The sequence below is a fragment of the Schistocerca serialis genome, chromosome 7 (genome assembly GCF_023864345.2).
Source record: "Schistocerca serialis cubense isolate TAMUIC-IGC-003099 chromosome 7, iqSchSeri2.2, whole genome shotgun sequence".
NCBI lineage: Eukaryota > Metazoa > Arthropoda > Insecta > Orthoptera > Acrididae > Schistocerca > Schistocerca serialis.
In genome coordinates this window covers 107,696,507-107,723,508 of record NC_064644.1, presented here as the reverse complement: position 1 = coordinate 107,723,508, position 27,002 = coordinate 107,696,507, and the positions used below count along the sequence as shown (strand labels likewise).

Here is a 27,002-nt window from a genome sequence, read left to right as displayed (position 1 = left end):
ATTTGACTATAATAGAATAAGTGCTGGCTGCTGGTTCAATACTTACTTCCTGTAATCATAAAAAGAAATATATTGTAAATCCTTCAGAAGTTAAACTTTTTATTAATAGAAGCTATTAAGTATTGCATTTAAAGTTAATAGTGCCAGAATGAAAATGTATACAAATTAAACGATATACTTACACCTCAACCTCCTCTTCCTCCTCCTCACTAGAAAAGAAAGAAAGAATAGGTTTAGTTAAACAGTAAGGTGCTTTCAACACAAAATAATAGTTTTACAATTAACAATTTATTTTAATGAAGTATCAAATTTAGTTATAAATATTGTTACATACAGCAAGTAGCTTTGTTTCATCTTTTGGTCATGAACAGCTAACAGGGTTGTCATACCATTTCCAGTGAGAGTTAATAGAAATATTGTATGTCAGCTCTTCATCACAGTTTTATTCACATTTTTCTTGTGTCAAATTTATTCATTGTTCCTATTTGCTATTGTATTATCTCAGTATAGCAGAGGCACAGCACAATTTGTCTTCCATCCAATCTTTTTGCTTCAGAGTTCCTGATATGAACTCCTTACATTTCCCTCTTCTATACATTAATATTTTCACAAAACTGAAGCATCTGCTGCATGGGAACTAGAATGGCTTTCTGTGAGGTAGCTTGTATAATTAGACAATGACTATGAGCTGCCCAAATGACAAACCTTTCAAAATATTACCAGCTGATACAAGGAACATCGGAAAGAGAATTCTGCATGAAATGGGAAGTATAGATATAGAGAAAATATTGATATTTTTGCCTGTGCGAAAAAAATATGTGACAAGTGAATGCTCTGTTGTGTTTCTAAAGAAATTAAAGAAGGAAACAGATGTCGCTGTGGCAGCTGTAAGCATCAAAAGGTTGTTAGAGATAATTTTGGTAGAAAAATGGTGGTAACTGTAAGAACAATGTGTTTGATGCATACATTCATACTGGAGGGACATATATCATAGTATTCTGAGCCCAACTGAAGAGGGAAATCTGGTAAAGCATAGGTATTATAAATAATATAAAAATTGTGACAGCCTTATAAAACAACACTTGAATTAGTTGGTTTAGCTATGCCAATTTTTACAATTCACTTCAGTTTACTCTACAATGCAACTTCTGTCAGACTGCTTGTTCCTTTAGATTATGTAGAGCAGTGTCTCAGAACTTGTACAGAGTACTGCCACTGAACTCAATGCAGTTTTCTTTCTCTGAACAGTGTTTTGAATCTAATATATTAATTTCATTCATTTCCTTCTTCTCTTTCAATTTATGATAACATATGCTTGATGTCTTCGGATATTTTTTATTCTAATTTCCTGATTATCATACAGCTTGCACACTAAAGAATTTTACTAAGAATAAAATTGGTATGGCATCGACATATTTTTACTCTTCAGCAGAAAACTTGCGACAAGTTAAAACTGTCTCCTGGACTGACTCTTCAAACTAGAAATTTAACTTTGCAAACAGTGCACTAACAATATTGTTGTCTAAGCAAGCTTCAAGGACTGACTCAAATGTTCCCCTCATCACCAGTTTCAATTTGTCGCAAACATGAAACAACTTTGAGGCAGTTATTATTACTTACGTATGGTCATGATCATAAAATAATGTACTTACGAGTAGACTTCCTCATCATCTGACATGGTTGTAAGAGGTTAAAAGAGCTGTAACCAAAAGGGAAATAATTATCAACAATCAGTTTAATTATGCCATATATGAAATCTATTAAATAATTTACTTTAGACAATGTCAATTTTGCTGAAATAGCCACATTCATCCATAAAAGATTAAACATCATCCACAGAAGTATTTTAATTGTAAGGTGACTAAGATTCTATAAAATACCACCACAAAAAACTACATTCTAATAGTGGTAGAAGAAATTTTTTTGAGAGATGGTACATTGCTAGATGGATGGTGAAAGGCCCATTTATTTATCTGCCGTACTGGATGTTTATAATTAACATGCAGCTACTCATGGAGGTCCAGTGTAGGCTGTAATTATTGTATGGCAGTGAAACTTGGTAGATATGCTAATATATTATTCCAAAATCGATTTATGTTGGAAAATAATTAGTTCCAATTTTGGCCATCGGGTGTAAGTCTGCCACTTTACACTGTTTGTATGATGGTATGACATCTATGCTATCATTTGACAAGCCATAACGCAAGTTAATGGTAAGACTGTCAAGAAAAGAGACTGTGTGCTGTGCTGTTAATGAAACTGTTTTACATGAATGGCAACAATTACACTGATGCATTTCTTTATTCATCCTGTAAATCTTGATTAACTGAGATAATATTACCCAACTGAAAGGTCTGAGGAGAGAAGCTTAATGTCATTAAATGGTGTAAAGAAGTTGATAATGAAATTTGAAAATATGTATCACCTCGGTATGGGGCATGGAAGAGGAAGATGTCTGCTGGAAGTTATTGACAAGGTTGCTGTTTCTGTAACTAATCATGCAGCATATGTCCCAGATAGTGCCAGTGCTCATTCAGTGTCATGAGAATTGTCTACCCCATGGTTAACAGCACTGAAAGTTTTGTGGTCTATTTTACACTGGTACCTATGCAAGATCTAGGCTGTATAGCAACTGAAACCTCACAATCGACTGCAACATTCTGAATTTGCTCTCTGGTTTCTGGCACAGATCAAAGTTGATGAGATGTGCCTGGCAATATTCTATCATGGGACGAGGTACATTCTTCACTGCAGGGGTAATGTTAAACTGCATTTTGTGCACAAACAGCCATAGCACTTGCCGTATGTGACCATGTCGTGTGTTTTCACAAGCACCTTTGTTGTTGGTCTGTTCTTCTTTGAAGACAATATACGCAAAAGGTGTCTCAGGTGTGCCATGACGGCTGCGCGTTACCTAGACCTCCTTGCACAGCGTATGATTCCTGCTTTGGAAAAGCACAACTGTGTGGAAACCACTATTTTCATACAAGATGGGGGAACACCTCATGTCACTTGCCCAGTGAAATATCTGCCTAATGCAACCCTCTAAGAACATGTTATCTCCATAAGTTTTCCAGGTGTATGGGCTACAAGATCATTTGATCTGAATCTACATACCTTTTGGCTATGGGGATATCTTAAAGAATGCATTTACTATGGATCTACATCTACATCTATACTCCGCAAACCACTCTAAGGTGCATGGTAGAGGGTATGTCCCATTGTACCAGTTATTAGGGTTTCTTCCTGTTCCATTTGCATATACAGCATGAGAAGAATGATTGTTTGAATGTCTCTGTGCATTCAATAATTATTCTAATCTTATCTTCATGATCCCTACGCAAGTGATACATTGGGGGCTGTAGTATATTCCTAGAGTAATCATTTAAAGCCGGTCGTGAAACTTCATTAATAGACTTTTTCAAGAGTCTTCAAGTTCAGTTCCTTCAGTATCTCTGTGACACTCTCCTACAGATTAAACAAACCCGTGACCAGTTGTGTTTCCCTTCTCTGTGTACATTCAATGTCCCCTGTTAGACCTATTTGGTATGGACCCCACACACTTGACCAATATTTTAGAATAGGTCGCATGAGTGATTTTAAGCAATATCCTTTGTAGACTAATTGCAGTTCCCCAATATTCTGCCAATAAACCAAAGTCTGCTACCTGCCTTATCCATGACTGAACTTATGTGATCATTCTACTTCTTATCCCTACAAATTGTTACTCCCAGGTATTTGTATGAATTGTCTAGTTCCAACAGTGACTCATTGATTATAGTCATAAGATACTACAATTTTTAATTTTGTGAAGTGCAAAATTTTACATTTCTGAACATTTAAAACAAGTTGCCAATCTCTACACCACTTTGGAATCTTATCAAGATCTGACTGAATATTTACGCAGCTGTGACATGTGCATTTTTCCTAGAACTGGGGACGGTTTTTTGTTTGAGGGATCAATGACAGATTATCATTAGAAGAGGGGCTAACACAGCTGCAAATTCAGTGTAGAACCTGACAGGGATTCCATTGGGTCCCAGAGCTTTGTTCAATTTTAATAACTTGAGCTGTTTCTCAACAGTAGTGACACTAATACTTATTTCATTTATCTTTTCAATAGTACAAGGATTGAATTGGGGCAATTCTCCAAAGTTTTCACTTGTAAAGTAACATTTTAAAATGTACTTAAGCATTTCAAAGTTCCTGTCGCATTCACTAGGGACTGGACAGTGACTTTGGTGCCACTAACAGCCTTCATATATGACCAGAATTTCTTTGGTTTCTGTGAAAGATCATTTTACAATATTTTACTATGGTAGTCATTGAAGGCATCAGAGACAAGGGTATCATCAGGAGTGCCCCAGGGAAGTGTGATAAGACTGCTGTTGTTCTGCATATATATAAATGATTTGGCAGACGTGGTGGGCAGCAGTCTGCAGTTGTTTGCTGATGATGCCATTCTATATAGTAAGGTGGCAAAGTTGAGTGACTCTAGGAAGATACAAGATGACTCAGTAAAAATTTCCAGTTGGTATGATAAATGGCAGCTAGCCCTAAATGTGGAAAAATGTAAGTTAATGTAGATGAGTAGGAAGATCAAGCCTGTGATGTTCGGATGCAATATTACTAGTGTCCTGCTTGACACAATCAAATCATTGAAATATCTGGGTCTAATGCTGCAAAGCAGTATGATGTGGAATAAGCATGTGAGAACTGTGTTAGGGAATGTGAATGGTTGACTTCCGTTTATTGGGAGAATTTTAGCAAAGAGTGCTTCATCTGTAAAGGAGGCCACGTATAGGACACTGGTGCGACCTGCTCTTGAGTACTGTTCAATTGTTTGGGATCTGTGCCAGATTGGATTGAAGAAAGACATCAAAGCAATTCAAAGGTGGGCTGCTAGATTTATTACTGGTAGGTTCGAACAACATGTTAAGTGTTATAGAGATGCTCCAGGAACTCAAATGGGAACTGCTGGAGGGAAGGTGACGTCCTTTTTGAGAAACTCTATTGAGAAAATTTAGAGAACAAGCATTTGAAGCTGGCCGCTGAATGATTCTACTGCCACCAACATACAATGTGTGTAAGAACCACAAAAATATGATGCAAGAAATCAGAGCTCATATGGACGGATATAGACAATTGCTTTCCCTTGCTCTATTTGCAAGTGGAACAGGAAAGGAAATGACAAGTAGTGGTACAGGTTAGCCTCCCCCATGCACCATATGGTGGCTTGCGGAGTATCTATGTAGATGTAGATGTAGAAGGCATCACGCATTGCTCTCTCTTGACAGCCAAAAGTGTGTCATTCAACATCTCTCAATCTATAATCCTATGCTTCGTTTTACACCTATTATGCAGTTACATTTGGTCTCTACCTGATGTCAGTATACAGGAACACATTGCACAGGAACACATTGCTCAAATTCCACCAGAACTGCTGTGAGCAACAGTTGATTATATTAAACTTCCTGGCAGATTAAAACTGTGTGCCCGACCGAGACTCGAACTCGGGACCTTTGCCTTTCGCGGGCAAGTGCTCTACCATCTGAGCTACCGAAGCACGACTCACGCCCGGTCCTCACAGCTTCACTTCTGCCAGTATCTCGTCTCCTACCTTCCAAACTTTACAGAAGCTCTCCTGCGAACCTTGCAGTTCTGCAAGGTTCGCAGGAGAGCTTCTGTAAAGTTTGGAAGGTAGGAGACGAGATACTGGCAGAAGTGAAGCTGTGAGGACCGGGCGTGAGTCGTGCTTCGGTAGCTCAGATGGTAGAGCACTTGCCCGCGAAAGGCAAAGGTCCCGAGTTCGAGTCTCGGTCGGGCACACAGTTTTAATCTGCCAGGAAGTTTCATATCAGCGCACACTCCGCTGCAGAGTGAAAATCTCATTCCAGTTGATTATATTGTTTTACAGATGAAGTATGTTGTAAACATCTCTGGTGCTCATATTGAACAAACTGTGTAAGCAGCAGTTAATGACAAAATCATCATTATGCCTTTTTCACTTTTCTGTCCTTGTCCCATTCCTAATCCATTATATATGGAAACATTGCTGTACGTAGGTCTTTCTTGCACTCACAGTGCCAGATTTGCACTTAGTGGCTAGAATTGCAACTAATTTTATTTCTAGCATAAATCAGTTCTACATTAACATGTCAGCATATCTGCCAAGTTTCATTACCATATAATGATTACAGCCCACACTGGACTTTTATGAGTATCTGCACTTTCATTATAACACCTGGCATTTTGTTCGGTTATGAAGATCAAGCACAATATTTGATGCTTGTGATCCAAAATTGATAAAGTGGTTCATACAACAGGACCATGAACGATTTATTCTTCCACCTTATCTAGCTGAACTAGTGCTCCATCTGTCTCCAGAACTGATGAGTATAATTCACTATCTCTTTTGCACACAATTTGGCACATTTCACTATGACTGATGCAGTTTGCTCAAACTGGTCACGCAATGTGCTGCAATGCAGTTTCCCATGCCAGGAAAGGTGTGTAGCCTTATTTTATTTGAGAATTTTTTTGTATTTATTACACAGGCAGAAGGAAATAGTGAAGCATTTGTCCCCTGGTGTTCAAATTTTTGAGTGGCATAAACTAAAGTTACAGGGATTATTTTCAAGGAATAATGTGGATGGTGCCACAAAATGTGGTGAGTGTGGACAGCAATTGCAAGTTTCTGCTTTACTATCATTATGAAACAATTTTAATCACTGTCTTGTTTTTCTTTAGTTTGTATGTAATGCTATTATGTTGGTCAAGAAAATTCAACAATAAATTTCATGGTTTTCTTATCAATGTGGTGTTGTAGTTAAGGCACTGAACTTTATGTGGGATTAGAGGGGTTCACATGTCCATCTGCAATCAAGATTTAGACTGCTTGTGATTTACATATTTTGACTAAGGTCTGTGCTGGAATGGTTACTTTTGAAACCACATCTGATTTTTTAAAGTCTGGTTTTACTATATGAGGAAGTATTCTGTCTTTAACATTGTTATCATTGGCAGTGTGTTATGCAATAAGCTTCATTTTATTCCATAATTTAGTGTCTTACACATTTTATCATTTGAGTTGACTCCTTATTGTTTGTATTTAAGTGAAGCTTATGCATGATTGTAAGTATAGTTAATTATGTTGTACATGTACTGAGTGTAGAATGCAAACATTTCAGACAGGAAGATTGGTAAGAATAAGATTCACTCCATTCATAGACCTAGCAATCATTGAGTTGCACACTTTCCAATCTGTTTTTTAAGTTTTTTTTCCCTCATCTTTTTAGCCAAATGCCTAGCTGGCTCTTCACGGTCATCCCATAAATATAATGTCATAAAACACAAAAAAAACCAAGAACAGATTTTGAATGATTTGCAGGTATATGTCATTCATAACATTGTTCTTGAGAAAGTAACAAAACTGCAAAGTCAGACTGGCTGAGTAGCACTTAATTTCAGGAGGTGAAATCACAGTACTGCTAATAGACACATTTAAAATCGAGAAAACTTCTTGTAGGTTTTGGAACTGTTGGTTCCATTCTTAGGGCGGAAAGGGAGGTGGATGGAAAAGACTAGAAAGTAGGGGCAGATCATCTGACTCCAAGATGAGAGGGGTCCTTGTTTTTTGAGGACAAGGGGAAGCAAAGATGATGGGGAAGGTGTCAAAGAGAGTGGGTGCTTCAACCCAGAGGTGATGTGAAGATGGAATGAGAAGTAAAGATGGATAGAGGAAGAGAAAGGAGAAATAAAATGGGCTGTACGGATCCTAACACCTGGTACAATAAGTCCATTCACGGCACCACCTACTTGGACTTGACCACCTTAACATGTCATCAGACCCACTCCTTTTTTTATGATTATGTGATTTATTTACTCAGTTATTTCCCTTATTCCACTTTCTATATTTTTCACTTTCTCCCTTCCTTTTCTTTATCTCCATTTCCACTTTCACCTTATTTTTTAGCAGTCCTTTTACTTCTCATATCTCTTCCTCTATCCATCTCTCTCTCTCCCTCCCTCTCTCCCTATCTCCTTATTTCTTGACTGAAACTGGGGTAGCATTACCAACATACTATCTTTGTCCTCCTGTTTCTGACACCTCCCTCTTCATGTAGGAATAAGTTTTACACTGTAGCATTGGAATTTCACCTCCTGAAGTCAATTTTGGCCAGACATTCTGTGTCTTTATAATTTTATAACATTCCACTTATTAGATTAAAGTGATGTTCTAATGTTGGAAAGGCAGTCATCACCAGGAATAAATACCAGACAAACAATAAACATTGACTTGCCGTGTATGGACCAGACAATTTAAGAACAAACCAAATAAACTCACAATTCTTAATATTATTCCTAGACCTGTCTATGGCTCTGGTTTTGAGCCAGTGAAGACATAATCAGATTTTGAAACCATTTAGGCTGTGAATCTTATATTTCGAACTTTTGGTTAATAACTGCAGGAGTGCACTAAATGTCTCATAGGTATTTGTATATAAATGTGCAATTATGCACTTCAGAAACTTGGAACATATGACAGACTTCTAACACGGGATTAATAAGTCATTATAAACACTGTATTCTACCACTGTCAGTTAAGACTGCCCAGCAGCAACACCATTTTCACTCAAGCCTGCTATGAATCTCACATTTTTAACTTTTCAATTTTTGAAAATATGATATAACTCAATAGATAAAAAATTTGCTCACTAAGTGGTGGCAGGAGAATGAAAAGTCATCCAGAAACCCAGATCAGGGGGACTTACCAAACAAGATGAGAAGGGAAGACTGACCGTTGGGGCGGCACAGGATGATATTTGAAAACTGGGGTTATAGGTGGAAGATACAGTAATAAGCAAGAAAGAGATTACTGACAAAACATTGTGCAAGAGATAATCAGAGTGGAAAGCTAAGTGCATAGTATGTGGTAAAGTGGGGAGGTGGAGAAAAATAGACAGGTTAAAAAAAAAAAAAAATAGAACACTAAAACGGACTAAAGAAAGGAATAGTTGCTGAGAAGTAATGCTAAGACTCAAGAAATTAATGTACAGGGTGATTATAATTAAAGTGAAACTTTCAAAATGCCATATAAATAGGACCACTGGTCAGAACAGCACCAAATTGTAAAGGAATATTATTGGAGAAAAAAAAATAGTGTGTAAATTGATGAATAGATGGTGCTGTATGTGTCAGAGTACGTAAATGAAAACAGCTGTCATGCGGATGACTCATTGAAGTTGGTGTAAACACCCCGGGTACATGGCTTTTCCTCCTTTCGCGTCTGCAATGTTTGCCATGACTGTCTCAATGCAGGATCGCACTCTGCTTGTAAAACTGTATTACAAGAATGATAACTGTGCACACATTGCTCTGCAGAAGTTCCATACACTGAAGGGTTTGAAAAAAAGACATTGGACCAATGAATGCAGTGGGTCTGGAGAAAATGATTCAGAAATTTGGAAAATACAGGTTCTTATGGTGTGCAACATGGTAAGGGACAAAATGAATTGGTTCGACATCAGTGGAAGCAGTGGCCACAGCAATACAGGAGGAGACGAGTCGTGGTGTGCAAATGTGTAGTGTACAGAGAACTGCCCGAACACTGGATGTGAGCACAATGCGTAAAATCCTACAAAACATCCTCTTCAGTTATCCTTTCAAAATTACCCATGTCCAAGAGTTGCTTCCTGTTGACCTGCCACCAAGAGAGACCTACGCTTTAGAATTTCTTGCTCACATGGAACTGGGCAATGATTGACTGTGGAAGATTTTGTGGACGGATGAAGCCCACCTCCATCTGACAGGATATGTCAATACACAGAATTGTCGAATATGGGCAACAGAAAATCCACATGCAAATCAACCAGTACCAGAATGAGATTTTCACTCTGCAGCAGAGTGTGCACTGATATGAAACTTCCTGGCAGATTAAAACTGTGTGCCAGATGGAAGGTAGGAGACAAGGTACTGGCAGAAGTAAAGCTGTGAGGATGGGGCGTGAGTTGTGCTTGGGTAGCTCAGATGGTAGAGCACTTTCCCATGAAAGGCAAAGGTACTGAGTTCGAGTCTCGGTCCGGCACACAGTTTTAATCTGCCAGGAAGTTTCAACCAGAACCACTTCATCCTGAAAAGGTCATTGTGTGGTGTGGAAAAAGAAATCATTTAACATAGTCCCATATTTTTTCGAAGAGACAGGAACTTCTGGTCCTGTTACCTGTACCATCACTGGTAAGCGCTATGAGTGTCTTTTGCGCAACTACGTCATTCCGCCTCTCCAGCAATGTGGTTGGGATCATTTTTGTGCAAGATGGTGCACCTCCGCACATTGCAAATCCAGTTAAGCAGCTACTGAAGCACCATTTCAGAAACGCTAGAATTATCAGCTGCCATTTCCCTACAGCCTGGCTGTCCCGATCACTTGATCTTAATCTGTGTGACTTCTGGCTGTGGGGCTATCTGAAAGATGTTGTGTTCAGTATTCCAATTGCAAACTTAGCTGCATTGAAGGCACACATTGTGGAACACATTCTGAACGCGACCTTGGAAACACTTTGATCAGTTGTGGAACATGCTGTTTCTCGATTTCAACATGTTGCAGAAAATGGTGGACAGCATATTGAACATGTTTTGTGCCAGTCACATGTAAATTAATAATCCAATTTGATTTGGATCGATGCTTTATATGCAGTTTTTGCCCTCAGGAAAATTAAAAACCAATGTGATTGATGCTTTTTATGCAGTTACTGGCCTCAGGACAATTAAAAATCAATGTGATGTGATCGTCCCGTGGTGGATAGGCTTACATAACTAACAGTATCACACCTGTAAACCCATGCACACTGAGTAGTACAGTTTGTTTAATGTCAAACGTACACCTTAGGCATTGTTGAATGATTCATTTGTCATTTTAGTCAACCACTATTAAATTGCCATATGTTTTCCCCCTTCAAAGATAATGTTCCATTGCAATTTGATGTCATTCTGACCAGTGGTGTTATTTCGACAGCGGTCTGAAAGTTTAACTTTAATTATAATCACCTTGTAAATTAAGACCAGGTGGGGGTAGTAAGAACCAAGGTAGGAACTGGCATTACAAAATGTCCTTGGTTCTCACCAACCACCTGGTCTTAATTTATGTTAATTTCTTCAGCTTCAGCATTTATTTTCAGAAACCATTCCTTTCGTTGCCTCCTTATAATTTTCTACACCTTGCATCATCCCCTCCCCCTTCTCACATCTGCAATGTATAATGCACTTAGCTTTCCATTCTTGTTGACTCATGCATGATTCTTTGTCTGTAATCTCTTTCAAATCTCATTCAGTGCAGTCTCCAGCAATCAGTCTTTCCTTCTCGTCCTGTCCAGTAGTTCTCCTCTGATCTAGGGTTTTGGGTGACTTTTCAAAATTCTCCCCCCTTTTTGCAAATCCCAGCAGTTCTTTTCCTTCATCCGTCTTCCTTCCTCTTCAACCCTTCTGCCAGAAGAAGGAGCCACTGGCTCCAAAAGCATGCGAATTTCTTTAACGTACACATGTGTCTTGTGTGTGTTCTCTTGCCACTGTTTTGTTAGTAGATTTTTTATCTATCAAGTTACATTAAATTTTACTCATTTTAACTGATGTTTCAGAACTAAATGCACATTTATGTTGTAAGTATAACTATTTACCAATACGCTATTATAATCTCACTGTATTCTACTGGGCTGCAAAGACTAGCATTTATTTTAATTACAGTTTAACTTAGATGATCTTTTCCTATCTCCCTTCATTTTTATTTGTTTGTATTTGAACTAGTTCATTAGTTTCTGTTCTGCTCATTCTGCATTCAGATGATGTTATTTTTAACATTGTGTTGTTGATCTTATGTATTTTCCCCTTTATAATTAGACAGGTGAAAAAATCTATTCGCCAGGCAGCAGCAAGAGAAAACACATATAAAAGTTATGGATGTATGCAAGCTTTCAGAGCCAGTGGCTTCTTCTTCTGGCAGAAGAGTTGAAGGGAAAGAACTGCTGAGGTTTAGGAAATGGGGACAGTTATGGAAAAATTGCCCAGAACCCTGGATAAGGGGGACCTTACTGAATATGATGAGAAGCAAAGACAGATAGTTGGGTGCGCTTAAATCAGCGGAGTGCAACATGTGTGGTGGAAGGTGCGGGGGTTACAGGGAAACTAAAAGGAAGTAAAGAAATGGAATAGTTACAGAAAAGGAATGATGAGACCAAAGAAATTAACGTGAATTTAGGCCAGGTGGATGGCAAGGACAGAACACAGGTGTATACTAATTTCCACCTGCAGAGTTATGTGAAGCTGGTGCCAAGAGGAAGAACCCCAGATGGCGTGTGTGGTCAAACAAGCACTGAGTCATGACTGTCATGTGGTAGAGCATGCTCTATACAGGATATTGTGTGTTGCTAGTATACACCATCTGCCTATGTCCATTCATCCAAAGTGATAACTTGGTTGTGGTCATTCCAATGTAGTAGGCTGAACAGTGTTTACATAACTGCTGGTAAGTGACGTATGTTATTTCACAGATGGTTCTCCCATTGATAATATATGTTTTGCCAGTTAAATCTCTGGTATATGTGGTGGCAGGAGAGTGCGTAGGGCAAGTCTTAGTGTGGTACAGCAGTCAAAGGAGTACGAGCAATAGGATAGGGATATGGGTACAGAAGGAGCATCAGGTCTGACCATGAAATTGTGGACATTGGGGGGACAACAAGAAGCTATTCTTGATGTGGTGGGTAAAATGTAAGACAGGATGGATCTCTTTTCATGGCATGATTTTAAGAAGTCATAACCTTGTTTAAGTAGCTGATTAATAAATTCAATAGAAGAATTTACAAGATATGTGTTATCATTCACTTTCAATATGTTCACATCTACATCCATATTTAACAAATCACTGTGAAGTGCATGGCAGAGGGTACTTTCTGCTGAATCAGTTATTACGGCTTATTCCTGTACCATTCACATGTGGAGCATGGGAAGAATGAGTGTGTAAACACCTTTGGCTGCGCTGTAATTAGTCTAACTGTGTCATTGCTAACCGTGCAGAAGTGATATCAGGAGGAGGGGGGTTGTAGCATATTCCTGAATCCATCATTTAAATACAATTCCTGAAGCTTTGTAAAAGTAAACTTTCTCGAGATAGTTTGTGTCTATCTTCAAGCGTCTGCCAATTCAGTTTCTTCAGCACCTCCATGACACTGTCCCATGGCGCAAACAAATCGTGAGCATTTGTGCTGCCCTCCTCTGTATACGTTCAACATCCCCTGTTAGTCCTGTTAGGTACGTGTCCCACACACTTGAGTGGTGTTCTAAGATGTGCCCAGGAGTTTTTTTGTCACCAATCCCCTTTGTAGACTGATTGCATTTCCCAAGTATTCAACAAATGAACTGAAATTTGACACCTGCTGTACCTACACTAGAGCCCACATGATCAATCAATTTCATATTCCTACAAATTGTTACATCCAGATATTTTTATGAATAGACCAATTTTGTTTGTGACCCTTTGATGTTATAACTATAGGATACTAAGCTTATTTGTTTTGTGAAATGCACAGTTTTCCATTCCTGAACATTTAAAACAAGTTGCCAGTTATCCGGTTTTTCAATTTCCCACTGTTTAATACCCAGGTTAGTGACGAGTTAAACTGAATGTGTAGTTTTGAGAGCATACCCAGGACCAGAGTTGATGGTGTGTGGGGGTTGGGGTGAAGCAATTCATGTCTGTTTCCCAGTGAATGGCAAAATAGCTGTGGGATCTCACAACAAATAGCTCTCACTACACATCTTATTTGTTAGCAATGGCAGCCAGTTATCATATGCAATAGCTCACTGTAAATATAAAATGTGGCACTTTGGTTCAAATGCAAACCATAAATTGCACTAAAATTTCACAATTCTCTTTGCATACGAGCTGGAAATTGCACTAAAATTATGCCATTTCTCTTCAAATGTGTGCTGATAGGCAAATAAGATGAACGAAAACATGTTTTACAGTTCTGTCTCTATGATAACTAGAAACCAGCATCGAGTCCTGTAATGATGGTCAGCTGCACTAGGATCAATTGAGAGGAATGATGCAGCTGTCCATTTTCCACTGCACGTGATCTTATGTGATATCATCTCTTTTGCCACTAAGAGTGCTATGTTGCTCACAGCAGCAGGTCAGTATTTTTCTCTGAAACTGTCTATAACGTATTGTACAATCGTAGAGCATGACGGATTTTTAAAGGGTGGCTTTCTCAATGCCACTGTTAGTGAGCGGACTAAAGCACAGACTGGCAGCTCTCTGACTTGGGTTGAATTCATGCTGTTGCCAACATTCTTTATTTTTCCATTGTATCTTATTCCTCACAATGTTGAACTATTAATAATAAAATTTAAATATCAATTGATATATGCAAAAATAATATATTCACTTTAGTTACGAATGCTGCCCTAGTAAGTTGGAATGCTGTAGGCCACCACATTGTAGCACATAGATAAAATTTTGCATGAGCCACCATTACTTGTCAGTATCCATTACATATTCTGGCCTTCTTCAAACTGTTAACCAAATTCGTACTCTTTAGTTGACAGGGTTCAGGATATTTTTAGGCCAACGCAAATTCTTGATAAAGAGGATCATATACAAAGAAAGAGCTTTCCTTTTCCATGTGGTCTGGTGCACTTCGTCCTCATTTTCCAAATGTACAGGGTGTTAAAAAAAGTGTTGAATACTTTGAGAGGTGGTAGTACTCATCAGAGCAAGAAAAATAAGTTCAGTAAACATGGGTCCAGAAATGCATACTTTCTGTGATACATTCAATTAAATATGGGTCCGATAATGCACACTTGCTGCCATAAACACATGTTTACAGGAAGTGCCCCACATGGAGTCTATCCAGAAAATGTGCCCCTCTGTCCTCTGGTATAAGGAATGATGTACCCTTTGAAGTACATCCAGTTGTTGTACCTGCTGGGCTGTATTGAAGATGTGACCCTGTAGTATCATTGATTGGCATGGTGTAGACCAGTTCCTTCAAGTGTTCTCTTAATCAGAAGTCTAAGGGATTGAGGTTTGACCCCCCCCCCCCTCTCCCCTGACCAATCCAGCAGACCTGAGATATCCGCATTAGATGTTCGCACGTGTATTCGTTGCTGCAATGGCACAGCCTCCAGCAAGGTAGACAATACATTAATGAGAAAGTCCAGCTAATGTACCCCTATTAACCTTTGTGGTAGCACATATGACCCTATTAATCTATCGCCAATTACACCTGCCCATACGTTGATTGATAATCAGTGTTGGTGTCATATCTCCTGAATTGCTTGGAGATTTACATCTGCCTATACATGCCGAATGTGTTAATTCACAACAAGATCTCTTGATAATTCTGCATCAGCCACTGACAGAACCACCGTCTGCCATGATGTCTTCCCAGGACACCGCTCTACTCATCGACAGTGGTGATCTGGGTAGCGCAGAACTGCAATTCATCGCTGAACATATTGCGATGCCATTCATCAACAGTCCATGCTACCCCTCATGGCACAACAACAAATGCAGCCGGATGTGTTGTGATGTTGATGGTAGCCTGCTCATGGGATGGTAGTTCCCTAGTCTGGCCACTGCCAGTCTCCTACCAGTGGTGCAGTGTGACACAGAATGTTGCAGGGAGTCCATTACTTATTCTCAGAAGGCAGGTGGGAATGTGAACGGTTTACGATGTGCTGTGTACACAGTGTGGTAGTCTTTCCTTGTTGTCAGATATGGTCAGCCCAAACATTAATGCCCTAAAATTTCCATACATGCCAGCATTGGTCCAGTGTCACATTTCAATGCCCCAAAAATCTGAAAACTGTGTGATTTGAACAGGCAGTCAGATGTAGACGCACAGCGAGGCGCCTTTCAAATCTGTCAGGGGCAGATAGTGCTATCTCATATGACTACATGGAATCTCCGTATCCTTCACAATAATGCACCTGGTGGCCATTCTTCCTATTATAGAGAATTGCGGTCTAAAGTCTAACCATTTACATGCCAGCCAATGACATCCGACTGTGTCTTCTGGGTGCTTCACTTTACTATGTCTGGTAGTGTATTTGGATAATAATTTGTGGAGGTATGAAGTAGAACAGCACTAAATGTTCAGTAGTGCATAAAGAAAATGGCAGGCCACTGTCCATTGGTAGAAATTTGGGGAACTACAATGCAGGTCAGAATAACAGGGAACATTGAACATATACTAAAAAGGTGGATGCGAATTGTGATAGATTTGTCCCACTGACAAGAGAGTACAACAGAAACATTGAAAAATCTTAACTGCCAGTCACTCGAAAAATGATGGCGTAGACTTTGCAAAAACTTGCTTAGAAAAAATCAAGAACCATTTTTAATGACAAAAACTACGAATATTCATAAACCCCTACGTACCTATCTCGTAGAGATCGCGCAGATAAAGGAGGTGAATATCAGCTTGCACAAAGGCTACAAGCAACCATTCCTCTCACGCCCCATCTGGGAATGGAACGAGAAGAAACCTTAATCATATGCAATGCTGTAGCGATCTGACAGTAAACCATTGGTAAATGAAGGACCAGATCTATTGCATAGAAAAGTAAAGCTCCATCATTCTAGCCGACCGAGCGCCGTCTCAATCCCAGCCGATGTTTCTATTTGTATTTGTAGTCTTGGCTTCACGAGGCCGAGTAGACTCCATTCCAGTCCACCCACCGAGGAAAATTCCCTGCCAGTAGTGGGAATTGAACCCAGGCCCTCCAAATAACAAGTCAACCGCACCGACCACTCACCTATCCTATTGGGGGCGGACAGGTCTGTCGCATAAACAGTCCAGGATATTAATATTACCTTGCCAGGTCCAGCGACCTTCCACCTTTCGTACGAGTTTAGACGATTTTCAACTTTGCATTCCCTTATATCTAGGTATGGAATTTTCGTGTCCTTACATCGCCCATAAGTACAATAATCGAAAAAAATTGCAACACCAAGAACGAGTTGTGCGACATAAAATAAAATTGGTATTAATGTTTCTACACCTGAAAGATGATGTGTATTCAAATTTCGCGCCAGAAATTGCAGAAAGATTTGACAGGAATGTTGCCACTGTACATGATTGCTGGCAGCGGTGATCACGGGAACGTACGGTCGCAAGAATACCAGGCTCTGGATGATCACATGGCACTATAGAGAGGGAACACCACCGTGCTCTGCATATGGCTCTGGCGCATTATACAGCATCTGCAGCAGCAATTCAAGCAGCAGTCGGCAATACGGTGACGCAGTGAACTGTTACAAATCGGTTACTGCAAGGACAGGTCCAAGCCGGACACCCTTTAACGTGTATTCCACTGACCCCAAACCAACACGATATGCGACTTTACTGGTGTCAAGCGAAAGCGCATTGGAGGTCAGGTTTGGGGTCTTGTGTTTTCTGATGAGAGCTGATTATGTCTCGGTGTCAGTGATGGCCGTTTTTTGGTTAGAAGAAAGCCAACTGAGGGCATTCAACCACTTATCTACAAGTTAGACGCACTAACAGTACACCTGGTGTTATGGTCTGGGATGCGATTTCGTATGACAGCAGGAGCATTCTCGCGTTTCTCCCATGTACCCTGACGGCAAATTTGTACGTCATTCTGGCGATTCGACCTGTTGTTCTGTCGTTCATGAACAGCATTCCAGGGGTGCTTCCCAACGGGATAACGCTCGACCACAAACAGCTGTTGTAACCCAACATGTACAGTGTCGACATGGTGGCTTGACCTGCTTGATCACTAGATCTATCTCCAATCGAAGACATATCGGACATCATCGGACAACTCCAGTGTCATCCATAACCAACATTAACTGTCCCTGTATTGACCGGCCAAGTGCAACAGGCATAGAACTCCGTCTCACGAAATGACATCCGGCAATGGACAATAAAATGTATGCACGTTTGTATGCTTGCTTTCAACAGTCTGCCAGTTACACTGGTTATGAACATACCAGTATTTCACATTTCTGATGGCTTATCTCGCACTTACATTTGACGTGGTTTATATCGCGATTAAGCTGTGATCGTGCAGTGTTAATCACTTAATTATGTTACAAAGACAAATTAATTCCGAAATTTCATTACTCTACATTGATTATTTTTTGGTGTTGTGATTTTTTTCTGCCAATGTAGAAACTGTAGAATGCCTTTATTTTTGCGGAACAGTTACGGAAGACCGAATTTAGTACTTCCGGTTTCGCTTTATCGTCTTCCGATTCCGTGTCAGTATAATTGAATGAGTGATTGGATATATGATTTGACCTTATTACTAATTTTATCCAGTCAGAATGCAAGTCTGAAAGTACAATGTCCTACGGACGAAAGCAATGTCCAGCTGTCCCTTCTTCACATACTGTGTGAAACGCGGAAATGATGTAAATTCTCGGGTGTAGGAAGATTAATGGACCCATTTCATGAGTCTAGAACTGCATGTGTCGCGCTGTATAGTATCATGTTGAAAACCAGAAAAAATAATAGAGAACTCAAAATGACCAGTGCCGTGACTGTTCTACACAAGGCGAATGCTTGCAGTCATTTGTAACTAATGAGGATTGCTACTGCCTACTGTACTACGACCTTATTTGAGACATCCTTGCTGATCAGCTGTTCCTACATCATACTGAAGATAATGACTGTGCTCTGTTCTGTCAAGTGCACATTTGGTAGCTACTGCACTATAACATGGCATAACGTTAGCCGTAGCGACTTGTTGCTTCCTTTATACTATCGGTCGTTATTGGTTACAGTGCTGATCGACCTCCATACTGTTGAAAGTACTACGGCGGTTTGATAAGCCTGGTAAATTACCATGAAATAATGGAACGTTTTTGTTGCGTCTAAGGGGTTGGTCAGCTTGATTATTCCAAGGATCATATAAATACTTTCAGTAGTGTACAGTTCATTGTTGACAGCCATTTGAAATGGTCAGTGTGTCGACTGAGATTGAAAATGGGGAAAACTTAGTTTAGTGCTGTTATTAAACGTTTTAATTTGAAGAGCTAGACTGCCACATAAATCAAAACAGGACTGTATGAAGTTCACGCGTAATCTGCACCATCACTGAAGACCATTTACTTTTGGATTTATACGTGGTCCGAGAAGCACCGAAGATGAAGTGCACTCCGGCCGCCCAATTGATGTCACCATAAAGGAAACCACTGACAAAATCCATGATATGGTAATGCAAGACCGCTGAATAAAAATTCGTGATGTTGCTGAGACTGCAGGCATCTCAAATAAGCTAGTGCATATCGAGCACGTAGAATTGGCGAGACGGGTGTCACGAATACTAACAGACCACCAAAAGCGCATCCGGCACAACATTTCAACACAATGTCTGGCGATATTTAATCGCAATCCTCATGACTTGTTGCGCCGATTTGCGACTGTTGATGGAACCTGGATCCATCATTACACACCAGGGTTAAAACGGCGGTCAAAATAATGGACAAAGGCTGGCGAAAGTGCTCCAAAGATGGCAAAGACCATTCTGTCAGCTGGTAAGGTGAGGGCCACTGTTCCTTGCGTTTCCCAACGAACAATCCTCGTAGATTATTTGGAAAAAAATAGAAACATAACTGGACCGCATTATGTTTCATTGTTGGATCATTTGAAACTTGCGCTGGCAGAAGAAAGGCAAGGTTGGCACAAAATAATGCGCTGTTTCGCCAGGATAGTTCACCATCCCTCACATCAACGATAACAAAGGCGAAAGTGCATGAATTAGACTTTTACTTGGTCCCTCATCCAGCCTGTTCACCAGGCTTAGTCCCAAGTGACTTCTTCCTGTTCCCTACCTTGAAACTTTGGCGTGCTGGGAATAAATTTTAATTAAATGAGGAAATCATAGTTGGAGTCAAAGAGTATATTGCAATTTGATAGCTGGAGGTTTGCTGGACCAAGTGTATACCCCACAAAGAAGACTATGTCGAGAAGTAAGGTGAGTTGTTTACAGAACAAACATTTTTTTCTTGCCGTTTTAGCAGACTCGTTAAACTATCCTCGTAGGTGGTGTTGCCACTAATTTATTGTCAAGAGTACAATTGTGACGTCGATCGAAGAATGTTGAATGGTCATACAACTTTGGACACTAGTATCACAAACAAGACTGCATAACTTGCCTTGCTGCTCTGTCCGTATTGTCTGTGAACAATCAAGCCTGTGTTTCATACGCAAAAGGAAAGTTACGGTAGAATTTTACGTCTAGACGATAATGAGATGGCTTGATTCCTTCCACAAGGGATAGAGATAGGAGAAAGACGAGAACGCGAGCTGGCACACGGATTCACAAGCTTCAGTTTTACTATATGGGTAAACCTAGGCAACCGAGCGCCTGAAGTCTTAATTTTTTTTTATAGTGTGAAATATTTTACTTGTGTGTATACGTTTTAAGGTTTGCCAATGACTTTGTAATTCTATAGAGGTACCACAGAACGTGGAGGATCAGTCGAAAAGAATGGATATTGTCCATAATAGAAGTTGTGATGAACGCTAGGAAATGTAAAACAAGGGTAATGAAGTGTAGCGAAATTCAGTCGGATGAGGATGAGGGAAATCAGATTAGAAAAGTGACGTTGAAAGGTGTAGACAATACTGCTACTTGGGCAGCAAAATAGCGGTCGACTGCAGATGCAAAGATGATATAAAATGCAGACTGGTATTAATAGAAAAGCCTTCTTGGAAAGAGAACTATATTAATGTCGATCATAAATTTCAGTGTCATGAAGTCTTTTCTGAAAGCATTTGTGTGAATAGTAACCTTATATGGAAGTGGAACGTGGAAGATAAACAAGAGGAAAGTAGTGGCTTTAGAAATGTGGTGCTACAGTATTCTGTTGATTAGATAGGAAGATGGAGTAAATGATCAAGAGGTACTGAACCGATTTGGGGAAAAAAGAGCTTAATGGTACTGAAAGAGCTTAATGGTACTGAAATAAAAGACGAGACGACTGATATGGCATATGCTATAGCAGCAAGGAATATTAAATACCGCCGGCCGGGGTGGCCGAGCGGTTCCAGGAGCTACAGTCTAGAACCGCGCGACCGCTAAGATCGCCGGTCCGAATCCTGCCTCGGGCATGGGTGTGTGTGATGTCCTTAGGTTAGTTAGGTTTAAGTAGTTCTAAGTTCTAGGGGACTGATGACCTCAGAATAAGTCCCATAGTGCTCAGAGCCAATATTAAATATCCCTGGTGTATAATATATTCGTAATGGACGAAAGCATGGATGCAAGAACTGTGAAAGGAGACCAACACTAGAATTGGTACATACACAATTTCAAATAGATGTAGAGTGAAGTAGCTGTGCAGATATGAAAATACTTTCACAACATAGACTAGGCGGAAAGCTGCATCGAACCAGTGTTCAAACTAACAACGTAACTTTTGATTTTTGTATTCAGCAGGACGTGCACCCCACATGAAGAGACAAAATTCTAACTCGATCATAAAAGGCGGAGTAAGATAATCGCTCGTGGCTTTCGTTAACAGGACCATTCTGGTTTTCACCTTATTAGCGAAACCCCGGAAAAATCAGGCTTACTGGACTGGGATTTGAATCCCATTCCAACCAGTGTCTTAATCGCTGCACCCTTTCGCTGAGTCATTTACAAATACACAATTAGTGTACACATTCGGTGGGCCATTGCACGATGGGTTTTGTCTAATCCAGGTAAACAATTCCTCAGTATAAAAGGCCACCCGAAGGTCATGGATATTACTGCCTGCCTACAAGATTGTCTTAGAACTCTCTTTTTAACACAGAAGCGCAATTGGTTTCACTGTAAGGCGAAGAAATCAAAGCATGCCTCGGACTTAGTTGCCAATTTGGAAGAATTGGGGTTAACTTTGAGTACAATAATTTTAATTAGACGTGGCATGACTGTTATCAGTACTAATTGAATCATTTTAATTGGCTTATGTGTGTTCTTACTGAAAGATAGTAAATAATTACACATGAAAACTATTTTTTTCTTGTGTCCACGAACGACCTAGATTCTGGGCACAGATATATAGTATTACTGTTTTAAAGATGTTATTGTCTTCGAAAGAAGGGCTCACCCTGAACTGCTGCGACCTAAAGCGTTTTGCTTGCTCTACGTTCTTAAATACTTACTGACTTAACCACGATCCTCTGCTTTGTAATAAATAGTGTCCCGTTGCCATTATTCTGTTTTTAGAAACCAAAAAAATGGTTCAAATGGCTCTGAGCACTATGGGACTTAACATCTGTGGTCATCAGTCCCCTAGAACTTAGAACTACTTAAACCTAACTAACCTAAGGACATCACCCATCACCCATGCCCGACGCAGGATTCGAACCTGAGACCGTAGCGGTCACGCGGTTCCAGACTGAAGCGCCTAGAACCGCACGGCCACACTGACCGGCTTAGAAACCATCCATTTAACCTGTATAAACTGTTCTAGATGTACTTGCTGCATTTATTCTCTATACAGAATGAAGTAGACAGATGGAATAGATAATAATGGGAGCACACCAAGAACAGTTTATACAACAACAACAACAACAACAAATTGGGAATGAGCGTATGGCATCGTTGGCCGGGAGGCCCCATCCGGGGAAGTTCGGCCGCGATGCGCAAGTCTTATTTCAGTCGACGCCACAATGGGCGACTTGCGCGCCGGTGATTGAGGATAAAATGATGATGAGGACAACCTATAACCTATTTAACCGATTTTCAATATGGTATGATCTATTAGATATTACTCTATCAATGTTTCATATACATCACTTAATTTACCTGATATATATTATAAGATCTTGAAGTATTTCGAATTACTACTTAATTTCTTTGATGGTTGTACTGTACATCAACATCTGTGTTCCTACTCTCCACAAAGAGACTGCTGACAGGCAGATATAACTCTTTGAAACAGTAACGTTAGAAAACGGGCTGTAACCCGAAACCGGAGTAGAGAATTTTGTGAAATGGAAACAAGAATTCTACAAACGGTATTACCCATAAGAGTAAGCAAGTATGGTTCATACTCATAACTTCATCTGACTGAACTGATATACTGAAGAACTGCCTTTTTTCCAACTGAATGATTTTTTTGCGAATGCTCTTGAAAAGAGGGGAACTATAATGTAATGACTTGAGACTTTTCGCAAATATAGCTGAGAAGAGTTCTAGATACGGGATCCAGAGTTTCTGGGACAGCAAACTTTCACCTCGATTACCACGTAAACATTGCGTACCGTGGCTCGGACACATTTAGCACATTTCGCGTCCATTTTTGAGAAACATTGTGCTGCAAATACTAATAAGCTTTATATCACTGTATTCTTCTTTTCAGAAACTGTCTGATAGTTAAAGGGAAGTTTTTATAATCATAATTACTTCACATAGCAGTAGATGACAAATGTAGAAGTCTTACTCATACAGCATACCTTCCGGCATATTCGTACTATCACTTGCTGAGAGGTCAATTTTTTTATGTTGCCCCATTTATGACATGTCTGTGTTGTGTACGTTACACAGGACCTTCATACAGCATATCTTTCGGCATTTACGTATAGTCATATGCTGAAAAACAATTTTTTTTGTTTTTTTTTTTTGTGCCCCGTTTTGACTAGTAAATGTTGCCCGCGTTTCAAAGGACGTTCAGTTTATACGTTTTACTTCCTCTACCGATATTTAGGCATATTTCTCATATTTGTCGCTTCCTTGTGGATATGGAATGGCACTAGACTATCTAAGTGTCATAACTGATTCTCACTCTTCTCAACAAGATACATGTGCAGCATCTAGTAGTAAAAAACTACAAGTTCTGGTGTACCACGAAATAAAAAATTGTCACTTTATTTCTTACGTTTATAAGACGTTAATTCAAGTGAATGATTGTTATTTCTGACGATAAAGCATATTTATGAGAACTGTTAAGAAGGAGAGAAACACAGTAGAAGCAGTGATGGCATTTGAGTTAATAAAGCTAGCGTGAAGTGCAGTGACAGTAAACAGAACAGACTGAAAGAGGTGACGCCCTCTTCCACCGGGGAGTTTCTCTGGTAAGACGCATTCAGTGACAACGGAAATTTGTCTGCTAAGACTGTACACTTAGTGACAATAAAAGAACTATTTTCACCATTCATGCCTTCTGAGATTTATTCCTAACATTGAATTTAAGTTGTAAGTCAGTCAAGAGTGACAGATTAGAGTCTAAAGCTGCATGGTGACACAGCTCAAGGTGGATGGGTGAGGGGCAATATGGTTTTAGACATTGCAGAGTGATGAACGAAGAAACTACCACTATAGTGCTGAATTTTGGAAAAATGTAACCAGTTAATTAGATTAGGTATAATTAGATTTTTGCTGAGGGAACATCATGCAAGTGTGAGAACTATGAGCTAAGGCGGGAAAAATAAGAGAGAGAAAATCGACAGGGCAAAATTAAATTGCGAAGTACCTGCTACCGAAGTACGCTGTATAATCAAAATAGAAAAATGAAAATGATGTTTTCAAAGTAAAATAAAAGTGTAGAACGAAGGGTAAGGAAAGTAAGAAAGCTACAGTAGTTCGTGGATGTGAGAAGGAAGGTTAATTTCCGTTTGGTTGGTTTCGGGACTTGAGAAGTAAGGCAAGAATCGACATCCTTGCACCTGCCCGTCGTTATAAGTTGTTAATTTTTATAGTTTTTTTTAACACACTGCCACTCTCACTGAAAACAGCGGTGATCACAGGCAACAGAGATAGGCTCTACTCCGGCCAAATTACGTGTCCGTACAGCGAAAGACTCGTCCCTGTCATACTCTTTCACAGATATGAAACCAATGAGCGCGTGTAGTTACTCCGAGCGAACGAGAGAGTAGATTCTTGTAGTATCGAGTTAGGTTTCTAGTCCCACAGAACGTGTTCTTCTGTGGCCACAATCTCTTTCAGAATCCATCGCCAGAACACTCTGAATTCTTTTCGAAGAAAAACTTGTACAATGGTTCCCGGACACGAACTGAAACTTGCTGCGAATTGCTGGCAGCTACCGCACTATTTCCATAGCTCTTCACGTAGGTTTCATCAGACGAAGACCAGTCGTTTCTCGCGGCGCGCATCCCGAATACGAGCCGTTAGAGAGAACACTTGCACTGTCTGCCTGTTGCACCTGTGTTCACCACTGTCGTTCCACCACGGCAGCACAAGCGTCACCTGCAGTCGCACACAAGCGGCAAGCGGCCGACACAGACGCAGCTGAGCCGCGAGGCACTCACACTGTCCGCGAAGAATCCGAGGGCCGTGGAATGTGGAGTCCGCGAGGCTTGCAGCGGATCTGGCGAGGGCGGGCCAGCGCGCCGCGACCACCACGGCTCGCAGGGGGCGGCGCCACCCCACCACCCCGCCCCCGGGGCGCCGCCGCCCCCCACCCCCCGCCGGCGAGACGACCAGAAATAGAGCAGTCGCCGCCCGGCCCAGTCAAATCGAGCGCTCGCCCAGCGCGCACGGTCGCGATCATGTTTCCAGACGCTGCCTCCGCCGCTTCCACCGCCCCCGCACACATCCAGAGACTGCTACGAGAGCGCCGTATGCCGTCCGGTCCCTTGCCACTTCGGTCGTTAACTCTCGGCCCCGCCCAACGTCGTTCGTGACCGTAAAGCCGACATCCCTGCGTTACGCAGTTGCAAACGGGCATCAGATTTGTTGTCGCTCGAAAAGGCTCGAGATTACTATATGCGCTCACTGATTTGACCGGTATTGAGCGGTTTCCAGTCACTACCAACGTTGAAACTTCTTGGCAGATTAAAACTGTGTGCCGGACCGAGACTCGAACTCGGGACCTTTGCATTTCGCGGGCAAGTGCTCTACCAACTGAGGTACCCAAGTACGACTGACGCCCCGCCCTCACAGCTTTACTTCCGCCTCCTACCTCCCAGTTGGTAGAGCACTTGCCCGTGAAAGGCAAAGGTCCCGAGTTCGAGTCTCGGTCCGGCACACAGTTTTAATCTGTCAGGAAGTTTCATATCAGCGCACACTCCGCTGCAGAGTGAAAATCTCATTCCGGAAACATCCCCCAGGCTGTGGCTAAGCCATGTCTCCGCAGTATCCTTTCTTTCAGGAGTGCTAGTTCTGCATGGTTCGCAGGAGAGCTTCTGTAAAGTTTGTGACGTAGGAGACGAGGTACCGGCGGAAGTAAAGCTGTGAGGACGGGGCGTGAGTCGTGCTTGGGTAGCTCAGTTGGTAGAGCACTTGCCCGCGAAAGGCAAAGGTCCCGAGTTCGAGTCTCGGTCCGGCACACAGTTTTAATCTGCCAGGAAGTTTCATATCAGCGCACACTCCGCTGCAGAGTGAAAATCTCATTCTAGTACCAACGTCATTTGGCAACGCGTTTAATGCGCCAGAAATACCGATAAACAGAGTTTTCGGGAATTCCCGTTACAAACATCTTGGACTTGTAGGAGGAGGGGGGTGGGGGGGGGGGTAGTACCTAACCCATGTCCGTAAGTGTATCGTTTCCGTGCTACAGCCGTTTGTAAATATGTTTGCTAGGAAGGCATGCAACTGCGTAGTCGATAGTCATGATGGGGGTTGGTTACGTCCGACCGGCTAATCTCATTTGACTTCTGTCTTACCTTTGTCACCTTGTTCGGGTCTTATTCACGTGTTTGTGTGCACTGGCAATGCCAAACGAAAGTCTATTACACTGAAACAGTCCAAAACGAATATTGACAACTAAGCAGCATTGGGAATCATCAGCCAATGCAAGCTGGAGGTACACCTCACCTCGCAGTCGCAGTAGCTCCAGTCGATGTTTGTCTCTCAGTGTGAAGGTACCTTTCTGGCTTTGACGAACTTCAGTGTCACTGACGGGGGAAGACCCATATGTGCCTCAAAAGCTTTGAGACCCAAGAAGGGCTTTGTCGCACCTGTGCTAAACTTGGAAAAGAGGTCATTCAGGTAAGGGATGGTGGCTAGCGATTAGATGTGGGGGCAGAGTC

At 40.9% G+C, this 27,002-nt stretch overlaps 1 long non-coding RNA gene across 1 annotated transcript; it reads right to left on the bottom strand.

The window, feature by feature from the left end:
* Positions 1-178: 178 nt before the first annotated feature.
* Positions 179-25,391, bottom strand: LOC126412358 (uncharacterized). Its single transcript, XR_007575278.1, has 3 exons — positions 25,281-25,391; positions 1,653-1,699; positions 179-209 (listed from the first exon to the last, which is right to left on the bottom strand). It is a non-coding gene; the product is annotated as an uncharacterized LOC126412358 (long non-coding RNA).
* Between the last annotated feature and the right edge of the window lie 1,611 nt (positions 25,392-27,002).